The sequence below is a fragment of the Protopterus annectens genome, chromosome 11.part0 (assembly GCF_019279795.1).
Source record: "Protopterus annectens isolate FY-2018-M chromosome 11.part0, PAN1.0, whole genome shotgun sequence".
Lineage (NCBI taxonomy): Eukaryota > Metazoa > Chordata > Ceratodontiformes > Protopteridae > Protopterus > Protopterus annectens.
The window spans coordinates 491,824,448-491,847,926 of NC_056745.1; positions in this window are offsets into that span (position 1 = coordinate 491,824,448).

The following is a 23,479-nucleotide window of genomic DNA, read 5'->3' on the forward strand; positions in this document are numbered from 1 at the left end:
AGTATGTGGTAAATGTGCACTATTCCATTAGGTAGCAGCCAATACCTTTCACACCCAAATAAACATTACACTGTAGAGCTACAGATCTGCATTGTAATCACTGGATTTTAGGATTTTGCCTACCTCAGAGCAAGTCTACTATCTTCTAGAACAGTCTTGCAAACAATAACTGAAATATTGCCAATATTATTTTGCATGCACATACACACACACACACACACACACACACACACACACACACACACACACACACACACACACACACATTTTCCAAGAGGGGTCAATGACATCTCTCCGATATCCACACCTCTTTCTTGTTTTTATGATAATGCTGCAGCTAGATCGAAGATACACTAATATATCAAAAAGTGGTTGCTATTTACCCTTGAAATAAACTAACAGAAATATTTTATGGCAGTAATGATCCAAATACCGCTTCAAAAGATATAGACCAACAGCTATTAATGTACCATTCCAATGCACATGCACTTTAATAAAAATGACAACAGTCATGAGTATATAAAACTGAATAATGAAATTCTTTACTTGGAACTAATAAAATTAAACTCTGTACTTGGTAAATCAGACATATTATCAGTTTAATCTTGCATGATGAAAATATAAAAGAAATATGTTTAAACAGATAGTATAAAGGCAATTTCTAACAACATGCCTAAATCTACAAGTACTAAAATCTAATGACATAAACTGGATTTCTAACTACTACTGACATAAATATGAAAACAGTGGTTGCATAATTCCACAGCAAAAATGAAACCCAGTTTGAACTCTATCTAAATATGGAATTCACCTGCATGGTCAAAAAGAATTTATTTAATTATTTTTCTTTTGATAACCAGGTGGAGTGCTGTTCTAATGACCATTCTCAGTCATGACCTGATTGCAAATACAAGTAATAAAACAGTAAACATAATAAAAGTTAAAAAAGAGGCATGGTAATATATACAGAAATGCAGCTGCACAATTAAAGCTTGCATTAAGACTACAAATTAATATATAAACAGGAGTGTTGGTATTTATAGAGATACATTGGAGTTAGAAATGTTATGTGTTTCCCTTTTCCAGCAGAAACAATAATAGATGTCAGCCAGTCCACCAGAGTTTTAAAAGCAGGTACACTAAGTCTCCTTTTGTAGGTGTGCCTTTAAAGCTTTTTTGAATTCTACAAAAAGACTTGAATGTTTTTATATTAGTATGCAGGTGGTTCCAGGTGGCTGGTCCTGTTTATGAGAAGGCTGTTTCACCAATGACCTTGTGAAGGGAGGCTGCATTAAAATGATAGTGTGTTCTTCAGTATTGCTAAAAGAATAATTTGGTGATCTAATGGGTAGTTTGTGTCACAAAGGGGGGCAGTGATCTGATTTTAGGATTTTGAAAAAAGAGAGAACCAAGATGGACAGTGCTACAGTTGGAATAGGCAGCCATTTTAATTTCTGCAGAAAAAGGCAGTGATGTATAAATTGGTCTGTTATGAGTGCAAACCTGCCAGATTCTATTTTCAATTGTTTGATGTTTGTGAGCATCACAGGAGGAATGGAGACATATCATTTAAAGGCCATATTCTAGCTTGGGAATCAAAACATTTCTAGCAATATCTGTCCTGGTTGTTGGAGTTAGAAGATGGGAGATCCTGTAGCAGAATTTGAGCTAGGATACTATTTTACTGGTGACCAAATATGTGTGAATGATAGAGGGCCAGATTCAGGAAGCCTCCGTGTAAGAGTTATAACTCTTACACGGAGGCTGCAGTTAAACTGTGTGATGTCAGCATGTCATGCATATGCATGAGGTGCATGAGGCATGCTGAATCACACCAGTAACTCTTACACGGTCCGTGTAAGAGAGTAGGGGGCGTGTCTGTAGGATAAGCTCTGCAAGTGGACACGCCCCCGGAAAACTAACATGGATGAAAGTAAACAGCCACGAGAAAGGCCATGAAAATGTGCATAAACACACTATACAACACATGCCCCGACTGGCCATCAGTGTATAAAGTGAAGAGATGTCATAAAAGTAAATGAAAACCTTTTTTTTTTTTGTTAAACCCCGTAAATGTTTGCTACTGTGTGCGGGTGTGCTACTAGCGCAATCACAGTTAGCAGTCAGGGAAAAGGATATAAGAACTAAATATGCAAAGTAAGCCAAGAAATAATAGCTTAGTGGTAGAGTACCCGCCCTATGAGTAGGCAGGCAGGGTTCGAGCCCCTACAACAACCTTTTTTTTTTTTTGTAAATAAGCACTAAAAAGCCCCCAGACAGTATTGTACAAATGTAAATGTATGTCCCTTTGTAAAATGGAATGAAACAGAGCATATATTTTGAAGTAACATAAGAATAAAAACAGTCAGAAATGTACTGATAGCTAAGCTGCCGTGAGACAGAGTGCCCGTAGCAGTAGTGTTTAAAGCTGCAAACTGCGTGCCCGTTGCCAAGCAGTGGATAAACAGGCTGAAACTGTGTGCAATTAGCTGAACATGTGTGTCACTAGCCAATTCAGATTTATCCCAGCGCACACCGTTTGCGCGCCTCCCACAAGCTAACTGCCAGTGCGCATGCGTAACCTCCGCAAACGGCGCAGAACAGGTTTAAAGTGCTTAAAAGTGCTTTTGGCATGTTTGATTGACAGGTCTTCAACTCATTTCTGTCAGGAAAAGCAGAAAGCAGTTGCTAGATTCGAACACAGGATACCATGCACTAGAGTCAAGGAACTAAACCACCAAGCCATGACAGCAATACCTAGAAAAGCAGAAATAGCATATATATGGGATAAAACCCAGAATGGAGCATGAGAAAGCATTTTCAGTGAAGTAGATACAATTCCAAAATGGCCAATCAGAGAAATGTGCGGAAAAAAGCGGCATATATAAGCCCCATAGGCGGGAATACACAGCATAACTGATTGTAGAACAGACTTGCAGTCAGCATGAGTGGAGTAGGTGAGGGACGTTGCTTTCGAGCACAGCGTTGGGGCGTTGAGGAGTCCAGATACATGGTCTGGCTCCTTGTCCATAATCACGAGGCCCAACTCATGCAGGGCCAGGTCTCATGGGGAGTATATAAGGCTGAGGCGTGGGACCAGTTGGCTCGTGAGCTGACCAGTGCTACTGGCATTCCACGCACTGGTGAGCAGGTCCGTCACCACCATGCGGACCTGAAGAGTGCAAGCAGGACCAATTGAACCGTTGGATCCAGGAGGCCCGGCAAATGCCCAACGCCCCACCACTGAGTAAGTCACATTTTACCCATGTATGTAAGGATTTCAACCAGCTGATACCATGGAGATGTTTAGTCCAATATTATTCCCTTTGTATTACAGCTGCAGGTGTCCGCTCTGCGAATGTCGAGATGCACGCCAGAAGGCTGGTGCGGCTGCGCCACCATGCAGGTTAGTAACCCCACCCAGTACTTGTAAATAAATATTATTATGTACCATGTATCAGAACAGTGCAGTGTATTGATTAAAAGTAATATAATGTGCAAGCAGGAATTGAACGTCTGCAGGTATGGCTGCAACAAGTTCATCAGTATGCAAGTGTAACTGGAAATATAATTGATAGGATTAAACAGTGCTGTAATACAGATGTCCCATCATTAATTAAATATACTGTAACCTGCAGTATAGTCTCAAGAGTACAGCTTCAGAATCTGAGGTAGTCACATGTCAGATATATCCCCTGTTGAAATGCTGAATCATGACAGAAGTGAGGCTGTTGGAAAGTGTTTGAATCACCACAGGTCTAATATGTGAACAAAGCCTAGAAGTACCAACCTGGACTGTGAAGTTGCAGAATGTATGAGAGTGACAGAAATGCTCATGTATGAGTAAATAAAGTAGTAATAACCCCTGAATATATAAGCCTCAGTGTGTTTTTACAGAACTAAATGCATGTGGGAAGTACAAATTAACATCCCAAACTGATTTCAGTGTGTCTGAATCTGAATGTCTAGCTCAAAATCTGTATATGGTGATAACAGTAAACAATTTGCAGATAGAATGAATGATTATCTGACAGACTAAACAGCCATAGTTGTCCCCTGTCCTGTCATCAAAGTGTAGCAGGATGATGTATCTGATCAAATTCAAAATAAGTAGGATAGTGATGTATGTGTAACAGGTGTAGCATGACAGTCAAATAAAGATTATTTTGAAACATCAGCCTCAACTTAATTGTGTATCTATGATAAATGTGAATTAATGTTTAACATATGAATGTGTCATCACTTTCTATCCCCACCCAACCCTGTAATTCCATATAACAACATCCACTAAATAATGGTATGTGAACATTTCATTAATCATGGACATTTGTCCGTTCAAACATATATGCATGTCTGTTCGTGCATGTGCCCTGTTCATACCTGCAAATACGATGGCCTGTTGCCATTAATCAACCCTGCATGTCGTTTGACTGTGTTTTGCTGTTCAAATAATGCATGTGATATTGATATGCCCCTTGTTCAATGGTGTCCATATCTGGGTGTTTGTTTGATGGGAATACCAATGCATGCTGTTACAACTAATCTGAATGGAATAAAATGCCACTAACCCAAACTAACATAACTACTCACAAACCTAGAACGCTTGGGAAGGCAGGTCCCAGCGGACCCACCTCTCCCACCTCAGCTGGTGACTGCACCTGGCACTAGTGCCCAGGCGGACCCCCTCCGGTGGCCCTGTGCCACCTTCGGGTGGAAGCGCTGCAGGGATGGGGCCCGTCCCCTCTGCAAGTGTGGCCGGAGGGTTCGGCCCACTCACCCTCCGCGGTGTCCAGTCTGTGGTGCGTAGGGAGATCCAAGACACTGTTCTTGGACCCCTCGCCAGCTCGAGGCTCGTGTGGCACAGCTAACGGCCCCCGGCCGTTGCCCGCCTACACAGCCCCAGCACAGCCCGTCCTGGGCTGTGAAGGAACAGTGGCAACTGCCTATGGGTGGGGATATCAGTTCCACTGTTGCCATCTGTGGGCTCGTGCATCTCGGATATCCCAACCTCCGTCCCGTCAATTGTGTAACCCCCACGTGTGTCATACACCGTCCCTGTATGCGTCTTGTCTGTCTTGTCTGTTAACCTACCCAACCTACCTCCCCAGCTTTACCGACTTCCTTCACCTGTCATACCACTCTCACCTGTAAAAAAAAAAAAAAGGGCACTCTGTCCCACAAAAATTACGCCCCATACATAGCTGTCCATGTCGCAGACATGTCCGCTGGACATCTAAACTGTTAATTACAATTGGCTGTACAACAAATATTAATGTTGTCCTGACACCTCTCTCAGAGGTGGAAGGTTTCAAATGTCTCACCAAAATACATAGAAATATACAGCTGTTGCTGCAAAAGACATGGGCATCTATGGGCCTTACCTACACCCTTCCTGCAAATCCCACGCTTCTTTCCCTACTGTCTTACCCTCTTTGTGACCCCTTTTCACCACTTTCCTGTCACCCCTTTTTCTTTTCTTTCAAAGAAAATAGCGCCGGTGTGCGCTTGTGTTAGCGGAGCTCACCCCCAGTGCGCATGTGAGCTCAGCAAAACGAACGCAGACCTGGTTTAAAGTGCTTAAAAGTGCCTTTATGGCACTTTGATTGACAGGTCCTGTACTCAGTTCCAAAGTTTGCTAAGAAAAATAAATTCCCACTGTCAGTCTCGAACCCAGGACCTTGGTAACATTAGTCCGTATGACCTACCACTAAGCCATGCCTGCTTTACAAGAACAAACTGCTAAAATAAATATAACATGTAATAGTAGGAATCAGTATAAAGGTAATATAGGAGATGTACTATCCAAAGCATGTTTGGTAGAGTTTTAATGGCCAAATTACTGGATTCCCATACTAGTTCAGTGTGAGCAGAAACAGCACTGCTACCTGTTAGCTTGTACATAATAATGTAAGGTAATGTACATATGTGAAGGTATGTATATCTACACATACATATATATAAATATATATTAATACATATGAAATATAATCGTAGGTCTCAGTAGCCATACACACTCACTACAGGAAAAAGTTAACATAATTGCTGCAACCTGAATCTGCAACACAGCCTGACCCTGTGTGACCTACTTACCCTTCTAACTGCTTACAGGTGGCCTCAACACTTTGATTGACAGGTCCTGTACTCAGTTTGAAAGTTTGCAAAGTAAAAAATTCCCACTGTCAGTCTTGAAACCAGGACCTAGGTAACATTAGTCTGTTTGACCTACCACTAAGCCATGCCTGCTGTAGAAGAGCACACTGCTAAAATAAATATAACATGTAATAGTAGGAATCAGTATAAAGGCAATATAGGAGATGTACTATCCAAAGCATGTTTGGTAGAGTTTTAATGGCCAAATTACTGGATTCCCATACTAGTTCAGTGTGAGCAGAAACAGCCCTGCTACCTGTTAGCTTGTACATAATAATGTAAGGTAATGTACATATGTGAAGGTATGTATATCAACACATACATATATATAAATATATATTAATACATATGAAATATAATCGTAGGTCTCAGTAGCCATACACACTCACTACAGGAAACAGTGAAGATATATGCAGCAACCAGAATCTGCAACACAGCCTGGCTCCTGTGAGACCTACTAAGCCCTTTAACTGCTTAAAGGTGCCTCTAGCACTGTGATTGATAGGCCCTATACTCAACCCAAAAGCAGAATATGAGCATACTAGTAGGCCCTACCACAAGACCATTGTAACACTAGTCTGTATGACCTACCAGTAAGCCATGACTCTCATACAGGAATATAGTGCTAAATAAGTGGAACATGTAATAGTAGGAATGAAGATAAAGGCAATATAGTATGTCTACTACCCAAAGCATGTCAGGCAGACTTTTATAGTCCCAATTACTGGATTCCCATACTAGAGTAGTGTTAATGGAAACAGCCCTGCTAATTGTTAGCTCGTACCCAATAATGTCAGCTAATGTACATATATGAAAGTATGTATATGTACACAGATATATATATATATATTCATATAGCAATACATATGACATATAGTTGTAGGTGTCAGTATGCATACACACTCACTACAGGGAACAGGCAAGATAAATGCAGCAACCTGAATCTACAACACAGCATGAAGCATGGGAGATGTACTAACCTTCACACTCACAGAACACTGTCAACAGCATACCAGCATGGTCCACGCCCTACAATCTGAAAGGGCAACGCCTATCTCACATACCCTTTTATAGCAGTGTCCTGAAATCACAGTGAGACATGCAATTAGTACACACCCAGCTGCTTGCAATTAGCAAATGCTGCCTTACAATTGGTGCAGAGGCCATCACATGGATCCATGCAGATACCTACAAAAGTATTCAGTACCCACACTCCACTCATGCAATACAGTCATTGCACTAACCGAATGAGAAAGAGAGAGAGAGAGACAGACAGAGAGAAAACAAAATATACTGACAGCAAGCAGCAAAACAGCAGCAGCAGCAGCAGCAACAGCAGCAAAATACAAGCAGCACGACTGACTCACCAAAAGCTGCCACAAACACAGGTAATGCAAAGTAGCAGGTTAATCCTGTGTATACTGTGACACCTCCAAATGTATCATAGTTCACTATCAATAGGTATGTCCATGAGATAGGTTGTGTGTAGATAGTCATGAAATATAAACATATGTAAAATTGTTGTACATGTGGGCCATAACTAACACTTCCATAGCTTAGAACACAAGGCCAGTTGTGCATATGATGCAGTAGTTCCCAGGGTCAGTAGAGGTTCCTCCTCATTGGTGTGGGACCACTGTGTATGTATGGCACTGTTCAGGTACATATCCTGTAGTATGGCCATGGATTAATATCAGTCTGTCATGTGGTGCTATGTCCTCCAGGGGTGAATGTAGCACACATCCAGGGATACCATTCCGTAACAGTGATGATATGTGTTCTGCAATGATGAGGGTGGCTCTCACCTGGACATGTGAGAGGATAGGGAGGTTACAGTCATCTGGGATAACTAATAACACGTGTGTAGGACAATGGGGGTACCTGCACCTAAACTGTCTGCAAAATTGTTGGCAATAGCTGTGCATCTGGTGAATGTGAAGCATCTTAACACTGCAGACAACAGATGCCTTCCCGTCATGTGAATCTGCCCTGTGCTGCAGTAGCCTCCTACTATTGTTATACAATATGCCTGTATCTGTAGTCCACTGGACAGGATTAATAAGTGGTGTGCAGTTGTTCTGGGTTAGATAACTGTGTGCACAGTACATGCAGTATGTGGGATGTCTGTGGTAAGCATATGCAAATGTGCTGGCGGTGTGTGTTGTGGCTTCCACTGGCCCAGTGGGCTGCATGGATAGCATCACTGTCATAACTACTGAATAACTGTGTAATTACATGCATACATAGCAAGGTAGTGTATTGTGCTTGTGGTGTTGTTCAGATATGTATATCCAGGCTGAGTAATTTGTGTCCACATCACAGGGTTGGATGGCAGCACACATCCAGTATGTATGGATGAACACCCAGAATGTGTCACACGTGTCACCTGTGCAGACGTATCTGGCCATTACCTGTGCATCCCCACAACACACACACATGCAACATATGGCAGAAGTACTATAGCAGTACACACATGTTCATAGGTTCATACTAGGCTATCTGCCCGAGGGCATTTACAAGACTAGCCCATAGTTTTGTGGCTTACGCCACCCCTTTAGTATGGGGAACCATACCCATTATTTTGCTGTGCCTCTGTCGAGCAGTGACACTGAGGTAATCCCTGGGGTATATCTGCGATCTCCCATCCATTGGTCAAGATTTCCCTAGAACAAGGCCATCGAGGTGCTCTGCCTCACATATACCGTGATTTTGTTCCACAGCATAGGGAGTCTTTGGTTGATGAATCTATCCCTCCAGCATGTCCTATTAATAGCCGTGTCGAGGTTTAAGTCTCCTGGCCTTGTGGCTCTGATGGATCTAGATTTTTTAGGTGAAGCATATTCATCAAATCTGGGTCTGACATGGCCTTGTATGTTGGGCAAAGGTCACCTCTGAGCAAGCTGTGGCGACTGACTACAACATACATGGACATGCTGGAGGGGCAAATTCTAACTGAGAGGCTCCCTTTACTCTGTAATGAGCTAGAACAGTTGAGAATGAACAGTTCATAGGTTCATACTAGGCTATTTGCCCTAGGGCATTGGTAAGCCTAGTAGAATGTGTTTGTCTTTTGCCACCCAATCACAAGTTATGCTGCTATGCCCTTGTCCGACTTTAGTATACTATGCCTCTGTCTAACAGTGACATAGAAGTGATACCTGGGGTACAACTATGATCTCCATCCACTCATCCAGATTCCTATGGAAGAGAGTCAATGAGGGACTCTGCCTAACCAGTAGTGTGAGCTCATTACAGAGTGAAGGGAGCCTCGGTTAGAATATGCCTCTCCAGCATGTCCATGTATGTCAGTGCTGAGGTCCAGCTCTCCTGAGCATGTGGCTGTATGGGACTCTGATTGCCTGAGGTACATCACGTTCATTACTGCTAGGTAGGACATGGCTGTATATGGCATGCACAGATTGCCCCTGAACAGGCAGTATGCCACTGAGTCCAGCTGGATTCACTTTACCTGGGCAGCATATGACATCTGTGTGAGCCATTGCATCCCCTTGATGATGTACTGTTGTCCTGTACCAGTTGCTGTAGGTGTCTGGTTAGGTACATCCCAAAAGGTGCATTGTATGCAATTATAGGCCTGATGATGGATGAGTACAGAGGCACAATGACCTCCGGTGCCATACATGTGAATCAGTCATGATTAGCTGGGCTATATAACATGTCTGTCAATCCACGTTGCCCATGTGGTAGACAAATGACAGACTGCTACCATGTTTCTTCCCAGGTCCCCAACTACGTCTAGTGCAAGTGCACACCCCTCATAAATGATGTGGAAGCCTTCAAAGGCCCAAGGCCTGTTGAAAATATGGACCAGACTGCAGATACCTGTATAGAGGCATTCTGTGGACACATTCAGGAATGCATGGATCATGAAGCCACATATGAAAGCATGACCCAATTCTCCAAAGACAGATGTCCTGGGCACGGACACCAGCCATAAACACACTATACAATAGAAGGATGGCGCCACTACATGATACAACAACCTCCCAAAATGTGAAGGCACCACTGATGAGTATTGGAAGACAACTACAGGCACCCATATGATTGTCTAAGGCCATCTTTGAGAGAGGATTCCACAAGCCACTGAGGATAATCACAAGGCTGCCTGTAGTTATGTTAGTAACCTGGGTGGTACTACCCAGATATGCTCAGAGGTAATACAATATGTCACACAAAATATAAAACACACAGACATTGCCATCATCCTAGTGGACAGGTTCAATGCTGCCTTCTCTCCCCACCACACCAAAAGGGAACATATGTCTCGCATCACAGTGCTTCCCCTGACATCACAGATGCTCAGGTAAGAGATGCCCTTCCCAAAGCAGTAAACACTGCATCAATGGGACCAGACAGTGTCCCAGGCTGTGTCCTACATGAACCACAAGAAGAGCTACACCCAGACATAACACCACTGTTCAATCCCAGCCTTAATACATGATATGTGACCAGAGAGTGGCATACAGCAACAGTGGTCCCTCAACATGCAGGTGGTGCCGCCACGGATCCTGGACACTACTGCCCCATATGTCTGACTAGCTTTGTCTGCAAAGCTATGGCAAGAATCATCAAGAACCTCACATATCTAGATATTGTGGACCTACAGACATGTCACCATACACAGTTTGGCTTTGTCAATGGCAAATCCTGCCTATCAAACCTGTTTGCTTTGTTTGAAACAGTCACCAAGGCCACTGTCAAGGGGTAGGAGGTCCACACAGCCTACCTGGACCTTGCATAAGCCTTGGATACAATACCCCACTTGTGCATTCTAGGGAAGCTCACCAGTGTACATGTTAACCCCTATGTCACTATGGGTATTGCACAGTGGCTCAAGGGCAGAACACACATGGTAGAATTGCTGGAGCCATGTCAGCCTCCAACCTGGTACAAGTGGTGTCCCACAAGGCAAAGCCCTAGGGGCTGTCATGTTCATTATATATTTGTCATAGGTACAGGCCAACATGGAAGTACTGTGGCTCAGCACGTCACAGGTGACTGCAGACCAACACCATAATCAACTCAACAGCTAACACACGCATCCTCCAAAAGGGACTCTTGCAAACACACGACTTGTGCCACAGCCATGGCCTCAACATGAATGACAGAAAGAGTATAGTCATCCCCTTTGTGAAACAGTAAATGACCACAATGTACCACATATGTGTTAATCCAGTAAGTGCAGACCTAGGAATTATGGACCTTGGGGTACGAGGTTGATAGCATCCTACCATTTGACAACAACATGGACAAAGTGGTTAGGTAAGCATGTGATATGGGCCACATCATCATGGGATCCACATGTAGGCCAGGGGAGGACATTGTGCCCCTTTACTCATCCCTCATCATGCCCATAATTGACTATGATGAACCTGTCGGCATGCACCTTACCAGACACCTGCAGCAACTGGGGCTACCACATATGTACCTCGACAAGGTGATCAAAGTGCTCAAACAGATGCCACATACTGACTGGTTAAAGTAGCAGCAGCTCTACTCAGTGACATACTGCCTCTTCATAGGCAATCTGTGCCTTACATAGAAGGCCAGGTCATACCCTCACGTAATGGCCATGCTGCATCTCAGAATATCCAGATCCCACCACGATACATGCTGGAAATACATGAACTTCAGGAGTGATATACATAGGACATGGTGGAGGGGCACATTAACAACTCAGAGGCACCCTTCATTCCTGATTATTATCCCAATAGAGGTTAGGCGGACTGACTCAGTGACTATCCTCAAGAGCGATATTAATGACTGGATGTGACATTGTAGGGTTACCCTGGGTATCACTTATGTGTCACTGTGAGAAAGAGGCACAGTATACTAACCTTGGAAAAGGGCATAGCAAGACAGATTCACAATGCATGTTGAAAGGCACGCACATTCTGGCTAGGTGGATACATGCCCTGGGCAGATATCCCTGTACGAACCTATGGACCTATGTCTCTTTTTCACCATTGGCCCTATGTGCTGTCAATCACCAATGTAATCTCAATACTCTGGTAGCATGTGCAAAGGTCAGTTGTCAGTCACCTCTATGGTACAGTTGTGGAATATGTGTGTCATGTAGTAATGTCACAGCTGCCACATGTACACAGTCAACCCTATCCCCTACCCATTGATGTACATCACATGTATGAGATGGAAACACATGGCCAAACTGTAACAACAACATACAAGTCAGTCAGATGCATGGACACATATGACTCAGTCATTGTCCATGCCACCACAGCTGATGTGGGATGTCGCTCACTGGGATACGTGATAGGGAACATGGAAGGGATCACTGAGCAAGTGACACAGGCTGGTAGACCCCTGACCTTGGTTGGCATCAGACCCTCACCAGGGATTCCGACAAATTACTGAATGCTAATGAATAAGTGTATCTACAACACCCTAGCTGAATGGTTCTTAGCATGCAGTCACTGCATTGCTATGGAATACTGTCTTACCACTCCCACAACAGGTGAAAACATGCAGCTCCTGTACATTAACAACATGTAGACCTTATGCCCCAGACCAGGTGTGCATCCCTCACTACTAGGCTGATAGCATCTACATCTCACACTGTATATACACATCCCACATGCAGCATCTGCACAGAAGACCACGGTCATAATGTTACCCTGTGCAAATACCATGTATTCACATGTGGCAGGCATCACACATGGTAACTATTGAAAGTCACAGGTACATATGTGTATTTGGCACACACATACATCATGTGTTCATTGCCATAACCGGTGTAATCAATGTCATGCATTATTGTGAGGGACAACCCACATACATGGGCATTCTGTGTGTGCACAACACACATGGCATGTCTGTAATCAAAAGCCATACATAATTGTGATATCGTTTAGAAATGGGTATGTGCATCCTGTAGTGTGTTTTCCCAGTTGCCAAAAGGGATATATCAATCATACACACTTACCCCCCTACACACACACTTGTTATGTGCCGGATTCAAACCCCTACCTAACTATGCTAAGACACTAGAGACCGACGCATTAGCGCAGCGCACTATTCGCATTACTGGGGAATGTCCTTTCCCCTGATATACTTATAGGGTGCTGACATCATCAGAGTTTAGAAAGTGGACTGATCATCCTGTGGTGTGTTTTCCCAGTTGCCAAAAGGGATGTTTCTTTTATACCCACACACTTACCCCCTTCACACACACTTGTCATCTGTCAGATTCAAACCCCTACCTAACTATGTTAAGACACTAGAGACAGACGCATTAGCACAGCGCGCTATTCGCATTACTGGGGAAAGTCCTTTCCCCTGATATACTTATAGGGTGCTGCCATCATCAGAGTTTAGAAAGTGGAATGATCATCCTGTGGTGTGTTTTCCCAGTTGCCAAAAGGGATGTTTCTTTCATACCCACACACTTACCCCCTTCACACACACTTGTCATCTGCCGGATTCAAACCCCTACCTAACTATGTTATGACACTAGAGATGGACGCATTAGCACAGCGCGCTATTCGCATTACTGGGGAAAGTCCTTTCCCCTGATATACTTATAGGGTGCTGACATCATCAGAGTTTAGAAAGTGGACTGATCATCCTGTGGTGTGTTTTCCCAGTTGCCAAAAGGGATGTTTCTTTCATACCCACACACTTACCCCCTTCACACACACTTATCATCTGCCGGATTCAAACCCCTACCTAACTATGTTAAGACACTAGAGACGGACGCATTAGCACAGCGCGCTATTCGCATTACTGGGGAAAGTCTTTTCCCCTGATATACTTATAGGGTGCTGACATCATCAGAGTTTAGAAAGTGGAATGATCATCCTGTGGTGTGTTTTCCCAGTTGCCAAAAGGGATGTTTCTTTCATACCCACACACTTAGCCCCTTCACACACACTTGTCATCTGCCGGATTCAAACCCCTACCTAACTATGTTATGACACTAGTGATGGACGCATTAGCACAGCGCGCTATTCGCATTACTGGGGAAAGTCCTTTCCCCTGATATACTTATAGGGTGCTGACATCATCAGAGTTTAGAAAGTGGACTGATCATCCTGTGGTGTGTTTTCCCAGTTGCCAAAAGGGATGTTTTTTTCATACCCACACACTTACCCCCTTCACACACACTTGTCATCTGCCGGATTCAAACCCCTACCTAACTATGTTAAGACACTAGAGACGGACGCATTAGCACAGCGCTATTCGCATTACTGGGGAAAGTCCTTTCCCCTGATATACTTATAGGGTGCTGACATCATCAGAGTTTAGAAAGTGGACTGATCATCCTGGGGTGTGTTTTCCCAGTTGCCAAAAGGGATGTTTCTTTCATACCCACACACTTACCCCCTTCACACACACTTGTCATCTGCTGGATTCAAACCCCTACCTAACTATGTTATGACACTAGAGATGGACGCATTAGCACGGCGCGCTATTCGGATTACTGGGAGAATCCTTTGCTCCAATATACTTATAGGGTGCTGACATCATCAGAGTCTAGAAAGTGGAATGATCATCCTGTGGTGTGTTTTCCCAGTTGCCAAAAGGGATGTTTCTTTCATACACACACTTACCCCCCTTCACACACACTTGCCACCTGCTGGATTCAAACCCCTACCTAACTATGTTATGACACTAGAGATGGACGCATTAGCACGGCGCGCTATTCGGATTACTGGGAGAATCTTTTGCTCCAATATACTTATAGGGTGCTGACATCATCAGAGTCTAGAAAGTGGAATGATCATCCTGTGGTGTGTTTTCCCAGTTGCCAAAAGGGATGTTTCTTTCATACACACTTACCCCCCTTCACACACACTTGCCACCTGCTGAATTCAAACCCCTACCTAACTATGTTATGACACTAGAGACGGACGCATTAGCACGGTGCGCTATTGGGATTACTGGGAGAATCCTTTGCTCCAATATACTTATAGGGTGCTGACATCATCAGAGTCTAGAAAGTGGAATGATCATCCTGTGGTGTGTTTTCCCAGTTGCCAAAAGGGATGTTTCTTTCATACACACTTACACACACACTTACCCCCCTTCACACACACTTGCCACCTGCTGGATTCAAACCCCTACCTAACTATGTTATGACACTAGAGACGGACGCATTAGCACGGTGCGCTATTCGGATTACTGAGAGAATCCTTTTCTCCGATATACTTATAGGGTGCTTACATGATCAGTGTCTAGAAAGGGGGACGACCATCCTCTGGTGTGTTTTCACATTTGCTAGGGGTAACATTTGGACCAAGTGTGTGAGCATGCCCAGTTCAGCCTTCCTGTGGCATGTTGTGTGAAAGATGTCTCATTTATCTAAGTGTGTGAGCATGCCCAGTGTGGGCTTTACATATGTTGAACTCTGCAGCCCATCACATTTGTGGATGAGTGTGACCTTCAACAAATACCTCCAGTTTATGGTTGTGTGTTCTGTGCCATGTTGTGTAGTTACTGTCCGAATGCTTTTGTGTGAACAAAACTGGGAGTATACTGTGCCTGCAGGTTTTGCATGGGATACTTTGCACACAATTGTCAACATCCGTTCATACTGACCTAACACTGTAGCACTGTCTAGTGTAGTGTTTCAGTACTTTCACTGTGGTGGTCAGTATCCTGGGCTTCAGTCCTATCACTGATTTACATTTCCATAGTGTGCACAACAGGCTGGTTAAGGTCCAGTTGTGCACATCTGCACAAAGGCAGTGCCTCTACAGACCCTGTTAATTGCTGCCCCATAAGCTTAACAAGTGTAGTCTGCAAATCTATGGAGAGGATCATAATTGAGCTCATAAACAAAGATATAGGAGACATGCAGACATTGTACCCATCCCATTTTGCCTTGGTCAGGGGCAGATCATGCCTTTTGTACTGGGTTGACATCTTCAAATTGGTCACTTAGGCCATTGTTGGGGAAAGGCAGTCCGTACAACCTACCTTGGCCTTGCTAACACTTTCAACACAATACCCCACTCAGGTATTGTGGAAAGACCTCACAACTGAAATGTAAACCCATATGTCACAAGATGGGTTGCAAACTGGCTTAAGGACGGGACCCACAGGGTTAGAGTTGCTGGCACTATGTTAGACTCCAGGCTGGTCACAGGTGGTGTCACACAGGGCTCAGTCCTTGGCCACCATTGTTTGTCATGTACTTCCCATGAGAACAGGCCAACATGGGAGGACTTTGGATGACAATGTTAGCAGATGAGTGCACACTGGGCACCATAGTGGACAGTGCATCACACACAGATATCCTTCAGAAGGGACTCACAGTAACTGATAGCTGGTGCCAGGGCCATGGCCTGAAGTCAGAGTGCACAACATGTGTAGACATACCCTTCAGGAAAAGCAAGGTGACCCCAAGCTACCATATTGGTGGCAATCCTCTAAGCACAGAGGAGGTTATCACGGACCTGGGGACCCAGGTTGACAGTCGCCATTCTTCTCAGACTCACATTGCTAAAGTGGCTAGGAAGACCTTCTACATTGCCCACCTGATAAGGATGGGATTCACATCCAGATCTAGTGGGTCATTGTTCCCCTGTACTCTTCAGTTATCAGACCGGTGATCAAGTCAAATGCCCTATTCTGGCTGTATCTCACCCAACATCTGCAGCAATTGGAGACACCCTGACTGTCCCCCACCTAAAGGATCAAGGAACCACAACAGCTGTCATATGCTGCCAGATTGAAGACACTCACACTCTATTCACTCACATACCGTCTGCTTAGAGGTGACATGTGCCTGACATGCGAGGCCATGTCCAAACAGAGATTAATGGACATGCTCCACCTCAGACTCAGAAGATCCACCTGAACCACTAGTGCAGGTGACTGACACCTTAGCAGGGATGTATGTTGGACATGTTGTAGGGATGGAGTTATCACTCGGAGACTCCCTATGCTGTGGAATACGATCCTGGTCCATTTGAGGCAGAGCACCTTGCTGGCTGTGTTCAAGAGGTATCTTGACCTAATGCTAGTCGGAGAATGTGTTTGTCCATCAACACATTGTAAGCGTAGTTTGACATGTCATATGTCTTGTTTAGTATACTGTGCCTCTGTCTACCTGTGACATAACATTGATACCCAGGGTAAACCTCCCATCTCCCATCCACTCATTAGGATTCCTGTTGAGGGGACTCAACCAGTGTCTTTATGGACAACCTGTAGTGTTAGTTTACTCATGTGTAGGGGTGGCTTCTGTGTTTTGGATAATGCAGTACAGCCTGTCCTATATATGTCAGTGCTGGGGTTCAGGTCCCTCATGTGCATATCTCCCTGCCATTCACATTGTACAAGGTACGGCATGTGCATTGCTGACAGCTTGGACATGGCTTTCTACATCAGGCACAGCTTGTGTCTGGGTGGCCAGCATGGCAGTGTGTGTAACTGCATTCTGTTTAATCAGGCAACACATTACATGTGTTCCAGCTCTTTGATACTCCTGGTGAGGTACTGTTGTGGACTTTACAGTTGCTGAATCTATCTGCTGAGGTACACCACACAGGTGCTGTTGTGGTCATTTGTAATGCTGCTGAAAGATAACTGCAAAACCACAATGACCTCCCCTTAGCTAGATGTCATAACCCTCATGATTAGGTTGGTATATGGATTGTTGCTGTTAACCCTACAGCCACATTTATGTCCAATGCAGGATATCTATGACCTTGTGTTCCCATTCTGGCATTACATGTTAGGAATGTCATGGGTCGACACCTATGTGGGAATTGGTGGTCACTTACTGGATTATCCACAGAGGCTGACTATACTGTTTTCACCATTTAACATGCTGACATGGCTATGGCACCAGCTGTCTGTTTCTATGTGGCCCTTTTATGGGATGCTTGTGTCAGCTGGTGTATCAGATATGTCAGGCTTGTTGTCCTCTACAAACATGTTCCAGCACAGTCCTTACTTGTTGGCCTGTACCTATGGGGCATATATACCAGATGGTGAAGGTCCCAGGACCAAGCTTTGTGGGATGCCTGTTATATGTGGTTTGTAGTCTGACATGGCTGCTGCATGTCTGACCATGTCAGTTCTGTCGTTGGTCTGGTTTGCAACCCCTCCCATGACATTGGGGTGTATATATCAGCTGGTGAGCAAATCTATACGGAACACATAGGGTATTGTACAGAAGGCTTTTCAAGGTCCGGCTACACTGTGTGGACCACATTGCCCTCATCACTGACTTCAAGTACTGTTTCAACTGAGTCACACATGTTTAGGGGTGGGGTCTGCACTTTGTAAACCCACACTGGGTAGGGTCGGGTGTCAATAGATCCACAATATCATTATGTCTGTGGTACATGCTGGTCCTTTCCATAGCTGTGCAGACCAAACCTCTCATGATTCTGTGGTGGTTGTTTTTCCTATCCATTCAGGAGACACCTTTGTTGAGAACACCCACTGTTGTTGTACACTGCTCTTTGGGTGCAACCCTGTGGTAAGGGTGACATAATGTGAGGGAGGCGGCAGTCTGCTGGGGAAGGTATTTGGCATTATGGGGGGGGGGTTTGCACTGCACATGTCAGGGTGTATGTTGGCCATACCTGTGTGTGTCTGGTATGTTGTTTGTAATATCGGTGTGATCCGGAGCATATCCAGGAATCAACAACATGCTTACTACCATCATTTGCAACAGCCTTGGGGTTATCTGTAGTGTCCTGTACAATCTGTATCATAATGGGTTCATACTAGGCTACCCCTAGGGCATCTGTAAGCCTGCATGTCCATTTTGTTTGATGGATTCTGGGAATTGTTTACACCTGTGTCAGTGCTAGTATGATACCAGGGGTATAGTGACAAACAGCTCAGAAGCTGACTTCACACTTCTTCGGACTGAGATGGTATCCATTAAGCCCACTGGGCCAGTGGAAACCACAACACACAATGGTGACTCCTGCACAGACACTTTCTACGGACATCTCCGAGTAAGCATGGACCATGCAATCACAAATGAGAATGACACCTTCACCACCAAGGAAAGTGGCCTGTCTGGTGGACCCCAGCCATAAACAAACTGTATAACAGATGAAGGATACTAATGCAAGACAGAGCTACATCTCCAGAATGTAAGGCAGCTGTGATCAGCAGTAGTAGAAAGCTACATTCTCACATAAAGACACCCAAGTTCAACTTGGGGACATAAATCACCACAGACGATGAAGGTAACCACACTGCTTTCTTCAGTTATGTCTGACGCCTGGGTGGGAACCCTCATATATGCTCAGATTTGGTACACAACAACTTATATCCCAGGGACCTGACAGATATTACTGACACCCTGGCAGACCAGTTCAGTGCAATGTACCCCTCCCTCACCCCCAAGACATGATAGTTATCACAGCTGTATGTAACCTCACTGTCATCCTGGATGTCCATGTGAGAGCCGCAGTCAGCAAAGACAGTACACAGCATCAATGGGACCTGATGGTATCCCCAGTTGCATGCTATGTGAACTACAGATGGAGATAAACCTGTATATGCAGATCCTATTTAACCTTAGCCTTGCTACAGGATCTGTACCTGAACACTGGCGACGGCAACAGTGGTCCCACTCCACAAAGGAGATGCCTCCACAGACCCTGGCAGCTACCACCACACAAGCTTAAACAGCCTTGTCTGCAAAGCTTTGTGAAGGGTCATTATGGAGCTTCCACACAGAGACATTGGTGTCCTACAGACCCTTGATCACACCCAATTCAGCTTTGTACAGTGCAGATCCTGCGTTTTGCACCAAGTTGACTACTTTGAAAATGTCAGTAGAGCCGTTGATGAGGGCTACACAGTCCACACAACCTACCTGCGCTTGGCTAAGGCCTTTGACACAATACCCCACTCAGGCATCATAGACAAGCTCAACAGCTGAGATATAACACCATATGTCACAGCATAGGTTGCAAAATGGCTCAGAAACAGAACCCATAATGTCAACATTGCAGGTGCCTTGTCAGGTTCAAGCCAGTCACAAGTGGTGTCCCACAAGGTTGTGTCCTGGGACCTCTCTTATTTGGTATTTACTTTTCAGATGTGAAAGCAAACATAGGAGGGTTGTGGCCGACAAAGTTTACAGATGACTGCAACCTGGGCACCATAGTGAATACATCAGCCAGCACACACATCCTACAGACTGCCGTCACACTGACAGATAGCTGGTGCTGGACTCATGGCCTAAAACTGACTGCGACTGATGTGTAGCCATCCCTTTGGGAGGAACACAGTACCCACAGATCTGTACATAGACAGCAACCCAATGAGTACAGGAAACAAATCAGACAGCTGGGGACACATGTAGATAGTGACATCTCATTTGACACCCATGTTGCCAAAGTTGTTTGACAGACTTTCTATCTTGGCCACCTTATCATGGAGGGTATTCCATCCAGACCATAGGAGGTCATTGTACCACTATACTTCTCCTTATCAGGCCCATGCTTGAATACAACGCCCCATTTGGTATGTACCTCAACCAGCACTTGCAGCAGCTGGAGAGACCCCACAAGTACCTTACCATGACGATCAGGGATCTACAACACATGTCATATACTTCCAGAATAACTAAAAACAAGCTTTTTCCAGTGTCATACCACATACGTACAGGTGACCTATGCCTGACATACAAGACCATGTCCGATCACGATTTGGTAGACATGCTCCACTGCAAGCAATCCACATCCACCAGAAACATGGGAGCTAAAGATTTGAACCTCAGCACATACATGTATAGGACATGCTGAAGGGACAGAGTCATAACTCAGAGGCATCTCACACTCTAGCAGAGTATCCCAGTTCATGTTAGACAGAGTACCTCACTGACTCTCTTCAAGAGACATCTGGACAGCTGCATGTGGACAGGGGCACAGACTGGACAGAGGCATAGTCACATTATTCAATTATGTAAGGTGGTCATAATGTGTCACTACTAAGTCAGAGGCACAATATTTCGTATCTATGCAGTACACATATTACCACTATGAGGGGTGGCAATAGCAATATTCATCAGGGACACCCTCACCTCATGGTTGGTGGCAACACACGATGCATTGTACACCATCCGGTGCAATTAACCATAGGCAAGACTGCTCTGAAGTTTGTAGCATGTTACAGGCCATCCTCTGAAACTCAGGTACCTCACAGAGCTTTCATGAAAACAGTGGCGGGGATACATGTACCTGCAAACACCATCACACTGGGTGATCCCAACTATCCAAATATAGACTGGGATCAGTACTACAGCCACAACACTCTAGCCCACAGGTTCCTAGAGTTCATACACTCACATGCCATGGAAGAACTAGTCACCATCCCCACAAGAGGAAACAACATAGTAGATCTCATCATCACAAACATGGGCTCACAATGTTCAACACCAGAGGTATACCCATCATTGGTGAGATCAGATCATGACCTACTCTCAGTGGAAGTCCACATCCCACCTCCACCCCAGATAGAAAAGACCACAGTGCAGAACCTCTCAGAAGCCGACTACACACTTCTAATGACTGTTGTGGTCTCTTTCAAAGCCCCCAAGCCAGCAGACACCATTACCCAAGCCACTGTATCACTTACAACTGCCTTCTACCAGCACCTTCAAGACTGCATGGATGAGGCAATCCCAAACAAAACACAGACTCGTTGTACCAGAGGCAAGCGTCCAGTGTGGTGGACCTCAGCCATAAACAAGCACTACAACACAAGGAAGGAGGTACTACAAGATAGAGCGATATCCGTGGAAGGGTAGACACCCCTGCTCAATATAGGTGAAACACTGAGTTCCCCATGAAATCATCCAAGGCGAATATTGGGAGTAAACCCACTAAGGGCTCACGGGACAACAATGAGGCCTTTTATAGATCGTTACACACCTGGGAGGAAACTCCCAGATATGCTCAGAATAGGCTCAGAATGCTGTAAATATCACTGAACCTACAGACATTGCCAACATACTGGCTGACAGGTTCAGTGCAGATTTCTCCACCCACCCTCCACCACAACTGGAGAGATATGTATGAAAGAGGATTGTAGCCCCCCAAACATCTCAAATGCTCAGGTGGGAACTGCTCTATCCAAGGGAAAGGACGCAGCATCCATGGGACAAGATGGTGTCCCTGGTTTTGTGCTCCATGAACTCACTCAAGAATTAAACCCGCAGTCAGGGCAGCTGTATGATCTTAGCCTCAACTCAGGATATGTTCCCAAGGAGTGGCATATGTCAATGGTGGACCCACTTCACATGGGGGTGCCTCCACCGACCACGGAAACTACCATCCCATCAGCTTGACAAGCAGGGTCTGCTAAGCTATGGAGAAGATCATAATGGAAGTCATAGATGAGGACATAGGGGACTTGCAGACATTAGATCCAACCCAGTTAGGCTTTGTTGAGGGCAGATCATGCCTTTTAAACTTGGTTGACTGTTTCATAACAGACACCAAGGCCATTGACAAGGGCAAGGCACTCCACACAGCCTACCTTGACCTGGCAAAGGCTTTCAACACAATACCCCACTTGGGTATCATTGAAAACATCACCAGCTTAAATGTGAACCCATACATCACAGGATGGGTTGCAAACCGCTACGTGACAGAACAGACAGGTTCAGACTTGCTGGTGCCATGTCACACTCCACAACTGTCACAAGTGGTGTCCCACAGGGCTCAGTCCTGGGCCCACTATTGCTCAGCATCTACTTTTCAGAAGTACAAGCAAACACAGCAGGATTATGGCTGACAAAGTTTGAAGATGACTGCAGACTGGGAACCATAGTTGGACACCCATCTGACACAGACATCCTTCCGAAGGGTGTCATAGTCACGGATAACTGGTGCCAGAGCCATGGCCTTACATTACACACTAAACAATGCATAGCCATACCCTTTGGGAAGAACAAGGTTACCACTAGTTCCCATGTAGGTGGCAATCCTCTAAGCACACAGGAGGTTATCAGGGACCTGGGCACCCAGGTTGAGAGTAACCTTTTGTTTGACACTCACGTTGCCAGGGTAGTTAGGTAGAACTTCTACATTGCCCACCTCATCATGCAGGGATTCACATCTAGATCCAGGGAGGTCATTGTTCCCCTGTACTCTTCACTCATCGGACCATTGATTGAGTGCAATGCCCCATTCAGCATGTATATGACCCGACACCTATGGCAATTGGATGGGCCCACAAATTCCTCGACAGGAGGAGAAAGGGTCTCAAACATATTTCTTATGCTGCCCGACTGGAGGAATTCCAGCTTGATTCCGTGACTTACCGTCTGCTCAGAGGTGACCTGTGCCTGACATCCAAGGCC